Source organism: Talpa occidentalis, unplaced genomic scaffold (genome assembly GCF_014898055.3).
Source record: "Talpa occidentalis isolate TD23 unplaced genomic scaffold, MPIMG_talOcc4v2.1 talOcc4.7, whole genome shotgun sequence".
Classification (NCBI taxonomy): Eukaryota; Metazoa; Chordata; class Mammalia; order Eulipotyphla; family Talpidae; genus Talpa; species Talpa occidentalis.
The window spans coordinates 104,597,269-104,603,268 of record NW_023605083.1 but is presented as its reverse complement, the minus strand read 5'-3'; positions in this window follow the sequence as shown (position 1 = coordinate 104,603,268).

The window sequence follows — 6,000 nt, the reverse complement described above, 5'->3', positions numbered from 1 at the left end:
CCACTGATCTACTCAAGACCTTATTTACAAATGAGAAAAATGGGCACAGAGAAACCTGCTAATTGGGGATTTCCGAACAGAACGAACGGCAAGCAGATTGCCAAGAGCTGTCCAACTTCTGAGCAAAATGAACACTGACTAGTGGCAATCATTCAACAAATGGAAAGATTCCCACTCAGGGGAAAAGTTAACACTGCAAAATAAAATGCTAAAGGTAATGACAATGAATATATTTAAGGAATTTAGAGAATATAAGCTAGCCATACAACAAAAAGAGGTCGCTATGAAAAAAACTATAACACTTTGAAATTAAAAAAAAAATGTCTGTCAGTAAAACCTCAAGAAATAGCTTAATAGCAAAAAAAATGTGATTGAAGAATGAATCAGTGAACTGAAGATCAAGAGGGTTCTTATAGAGTGTTCATAAGAACGAAGGAGTCAAAATAAGAGCAAAAGTGGACATGTAAACAGGACACCCACAAGACTCTTCAAGTATTTGTCAAGAGAAAAAAAGGATCCAAGAAAAAAAAGATGGATTAACAAATAGAGAACATTATGCAAACTTTTCTGTTCTAAGCAGGGCTGGTCTCACAGCACTGCACAGTCGCACAGACCCTACACTCCTCAGGGCCCCAGCTTGGTTCAATGTTCTGTGTTGACCATCTTGAAATTTTTAATAGTTTGATCGTTGAACTTGTGTTTCATAACTGAAGGCCCACAAAAGAGTGGAGCATGCACCAGAGCAGCAAAATAACGCACAGAGCTGATGTCTGCCTGTGTCACACCCCCATTCACTTTCACAGAGGCCTCATGAGCACAGAGTTATGAGTTCCAGGGCCCCAGAATGTGGGGAATCCAACAAGGCTCAAAGGGAGAAGCAGTCAGCATGTTGCCTTTACAGTTTAGTAAGAAGGGGATTGACAGCTCTGAGGGGTACTATCTCCATATGAACCAAATTAGCTTCAAAAGCAGAAAGAAGGCAGCTCTCATAAATACCAACAGCCATGTTCCCAGTCCTGTGTTTGGCCCATCCAGCCACCCACTTACTATGAAAGTGCTGACCCACAAGGAAAGGAGAGGATAGGCAGCCCTGGTATTTCCTTCTAGCTTTCCTTTCTCCTCACTGAGGCAGAGGTAGAGTGTTGGCAGCTTTGTTCATATCAGAAGTGAACTGGGATGTGGAAAAAAGAGAAGAGTTAGTGAGGCACAGTTAGTGAGAATGTAAATTGGTGCAGCCACTGTGGAAATTAGTATGGATATTGCTGAAAATATTAAGAATGAAAATGATCCTATTATTCCATTGCAGGGTTTTTATCTGAAGAATACAAAAACACTAATTCAAAGAGTATCTGTACCCCTATGTTCATTGCAACATTATTCACAGTAGTCAAGACATGGAAACAGCCTAAGTCCCTGTAAGCAGATGAAGAAGTGTGGTACAGGTACAGAGTGGAACACTACTCAGGCATAAAAAAGGTGAAATCAATCCAGGTATTTACAACAATATAAGTGGAATTGGAGGGGATTACACAAAAAGAAGTAAGTCAGATGGAGAAGGACAAATACTATATGATTTCACTCAGGTGTGGGAAATAAAGAAACAAAGCAAATGAACTAACAAAACAAAGCAAAAATAAACTCTAAGATTGTAAGAATAAAAAGGTGGTTACAAAGGCGACAGGGGTGGCTTGATGGGGAAATTGGTTAAAGGGATCAAGCCTAAATTTTGGTTGAAATCATAGTGCAGTATAAACAGAAGTTGAATTATAAGGCTGTGCGCCTGAAACTGTGTAATATTTTAAGCCAATATTCAATTAATTTTCTAAAACCTGTATCATACATATCAACAAAAATAAAAAACATTAGCTAGAGGTGGTGAGTTTGATGTGAGCCTCTGCTGTTCTGGTAAGAATAAAATACATACACATATATGAGTTGTCAAGTACATACTGTAGCTTAAATGATTCCTCATGTGAGTTAAATGCTCTTGTATTTGTATTTAAAACTGGTATTGTATGATACAAATGTGAAGGCTAAAATTCATGCTAATAATTAAAAATTGAACCTTTTCTTTAGTTGGGATGCAGAGAATAACAGAGACACCATGGCACATCAAAGAGGTGGCAAGAAAGGGGGAAAACTTGGTCCCTTTAGGTATGCATTTTTCCCCCCAACAAGGGCCCCCTATTGTAATTTTTGTGCATGAGGCAGCCAGATCTGTTTAAAAAGTTGCCTCAAATTCATAGCAGTATACTTTTTAAAAGTATTTCTTTTGTTTTTTTTTTTTTTAAGATTGATTTATTTATACATACAAGAGCTGGGGTACAGGTCAGAGTTGCGGAGGGAGGGGGCTCGAGAGGATTCACCAGAGACAGAGTGGGGAGCAGAACAGGCAGATCTACTGCAATACACTGCTGAGGGGAGCAGCGGGCGAGACAGGAGAGGTCTGCTGTGCCATGAGGGTCTCCTCCCTGGCTGGGGATGGAACTCGTGCTGCAGAGGTTGCGGACAGCTTCATAGGTTGCGTCTTAACCCCTTGTGCCACCAGGGAGGCCCAAAAAGTATTTCTTTTGGAACTACAAAGGTAAAGAGGAATTTCTGAGGTTTCCAGAGAGATAAAGGATTAATGTACAAGAAATGACAGTGACCGAGCAAGTGACAGTCAAATGGGGCAAGGATTCTGTCTTGACCTGAGGTCAGGAGCCCACGCCACTGTGGGCTTGGTCATGAGGACAACCCCTCCAGATCCCCCTCAGGGAACAGCTGGCAGCTCTCAGACCCACATCCTTGTCTGGTCTAGAAAGCAAAGGAAGGTGGAGATGCCAGCCGCCCGGGGCAGCAGGGGGCTGGTTGTGAAATACTCGGCGTCTCCTCAAGAACGGGCAGGGCGGGCTCTGGAGCCAGGCCAGGTTCTTGGGACGTGTAGGGACGCAGCTCGGCTGGGCTGTCGTAGGCAGTGGGCTGAGTACCAGGACATGTTGGAACACAGCGTCCCCTGCTCCAGAGCCTGGACACCAAGGCCCAGGGAAAGCCCAGCAGGCGCGAGAGGCAGGGAGACTGCCACAGACACAGCAGGATCGAGGGACGCTCAGCTCGCGTGTCAGGGAGGGTTGGGGCCCACTCTGTGCCATGGGCCCACGTGAAGTAGAAAGTTCACAGATACACAGATCTACAGACAGACACATGTCCACCTAGGGACATACACAACACACACACAACATACACAGACATGCGTGGACATAGACACACATATGTAGACACACAGAGACACACAGGCAAGAACACACCTTTACAGACAGACATACGTGCACAGATATAGATAAACACAGATACCCAGGCACAATCCACACACGCATAAACACACACACGACATAAATACACACAGACGCGTAAACAGACACATAAATGTAGACACGCAGCATCATAGACACATAGGCAACATCTGCATACACAGAGACACACAGACAAACATAGTCACACAGACCCACAAACACAGACACACATTGTCACGCGCACAGACCCACATGGCAATGGAAATTTCTCCTTTGACTCTTCAAATCTAAGAATAGTATGCAAACTTGCTGTTGGCCAGGCAACCCCTGTGCCTTGTTAGGAGCTGGTGCACGACACAAGGGGTCGGATTCTGCCTTTCTCCCTTCTCTGCTCTCCCCTGGCCCAGGCACTACTTAACGACGTCAGCCAAAGCACGGCAGGAGGAAGGACGCTGGCAGCCAGGTGCGTGGAGAAGAGTCCAACGGTCTGGGAGACATCACACGGGGCCCTGCTCGCCTGTTCAGCACGGTGCTCACTCAGCGGCCAGGACAGGAGGGGTCAGAGGCCACTGGCTCTGGAAGGGCAATGGCCTCACCACTCATAAAGCAAGTCCCTTGAATTGGATGGTCTACCATGTCCCAGGGACATGGAGACATGACGGAGTGGACAGCAGCACTGAAAGGAGGCGCTTTGTGGGGGAAGCAGGGCGGGTGGACCTCCCAGATGGGATGAGCAGGGCCAGGGACGAGGCCACCAGGGCAGATGGCTCTGTGGCCAGGCAGGTGCCTCCAGACCAAGGGCCCCCAAGATAGGGGTAAACTCCGTGTGAAGAGATTTGTGCTGCAGGAATTCTGTGCATCTGGAATGTGCTTTCTGGGTCTCGGGCAGGGGACAGAGGTCTCCATAACCACAGACACCTTTTCTGATGAGCAGAACACAGGCTGTGAGTGCTGATGGGAGCAGATGGCGGGGGCAGCGAGGGACTGGGGTGGTGACAGATGACAGCTGGGAGAGAGGACTAGAGGGTCGGAAGTCCAATACCCCAGGCATTTGACCCATTCTGGATGCCAATGGTGGATGCAGCTAGGAGGCCACTATTGGCTTAAACAGATGGAACCAAGGGCCGGCACAAGCCCCTGACCATTTGCTCAGAATTCTTGGGTCAACTTGCTGCCCATTTGTGGTGAAATGTGAAGCGTAGGGCATGTGCCCTCAGCCTTCCTTGGGGTGAAAAGCAAAATGGCCTCAGAAAGGGGTCAAAACAGTTCACTGACACACTGCTCCCCCACATGAAAAGGGGGAACTCCGGGGTGGGCAGTGGTGGCCGTGATTTTGACTTTTAAAATGCCTTTGAATCATCCTCCAAACTCTGTCGAAAATCACTTCCTCCAGTAGTGCTTTAGTTATTTGTCACCTATGGGGACTCTCCTTCAACAACAAAGGGCATGAAGCTGGGGCTGACAGGGTAGTGATGGATGCAGGAAAGTGTGCTTATTGATGTGACTGGAAAGAGAATGTGCACAATAAAAATCTCTACACACAGCACCTCACCTGGCTGGGCCCTGCTGTGGGAGCCATAGCAGTGGAGGTGAGTCATCCCAGGCATGTGCTCCTGGGGGAGGAAGCCGCATGGATGAAGACCCAGGAGAAAGAGGAGACTGTCACCCAGCAAGGAAGACAGCCATGTGACAGCTGGAAAGATGCCTCCACAGGAACCACGTGTGCCCACACCCTCGTGGGTCAGGTCTTGTGGAAGTCGTCTATAACCCTTTGGTCCTGAGACATCTGTGTGGTCCTGAAGATGACATAGAGCTTCCAACAGGGAGCACCCATGCCAGGCATTCCCATGGCCCTGACAAGTAGCAAGAGTTCTCCATGGTGCTCAGGCGACATGCTGGTACATGGGAAAATGGGATGGTGATGGCCTAGCGCAGAGGGGAACCTGACCCCGCTCCCTCTGCCGACGGATCCTCTTTCGTTTCACTGAACTTGTTAAATTAGGCAGCTGCTCTGGGGCCCTGACAGGCCAAGATCTAGAAGGGTGAATGTTCTGCTATCTCAGCAGATATGAGAGCAACATTCTGAGGTTCAGAGAGGTCAGGCAACTTGTTCAAACCATACAGTAAAAAGAAAGCAAGAGTCCTCAAATTCCAATGTTCTGGGCTCCAAAGGCATGATCCACATTCCCTTGGAGACTGAAAAGCCACCGGGAGTAAAACAGAGACGTGAACAGCAATGACCTGCTCTCAGTCTGCCCTGTTCTCCTGAAACTTGTGTTCTCGTGCCCCAGGTCTCCATGAGGGCCAGCTCATGGCGAAAGTGAAAGCCAGAGGAGCAGCATTAGTGACCTGACCCGCTCCCTCTGCAGACAGATCCTCTTTCGTTTCACTGAATTTGTTGAATTATCCAGTTACTCTGGGGCCCTGACAGTCCAGATCTAGCAGGGTGAATGTCCTGCTATCTCAGCAGATATGAGAGCAAGGCTGCTGGACAGCTGTGAGTCCACCGGCTTTTGATGGGTTCGGTGTCTGCTGGGGTGGGACGCATGGGGTCTGTTTGGGAGAGAAGTGGAATTTAGGTCACTTTAAATCATTTCAGGGTCAATCTCATGCTTGGCCTTCAAATTCTGCTCTTCCTTCTTCAACACATTCCCAGCCCTGTGCACATGCTGCAAGTCTACCTCTCCCCCTCACGCTGCAGAGGTACATGAGAGGCCCAGGCACAAGT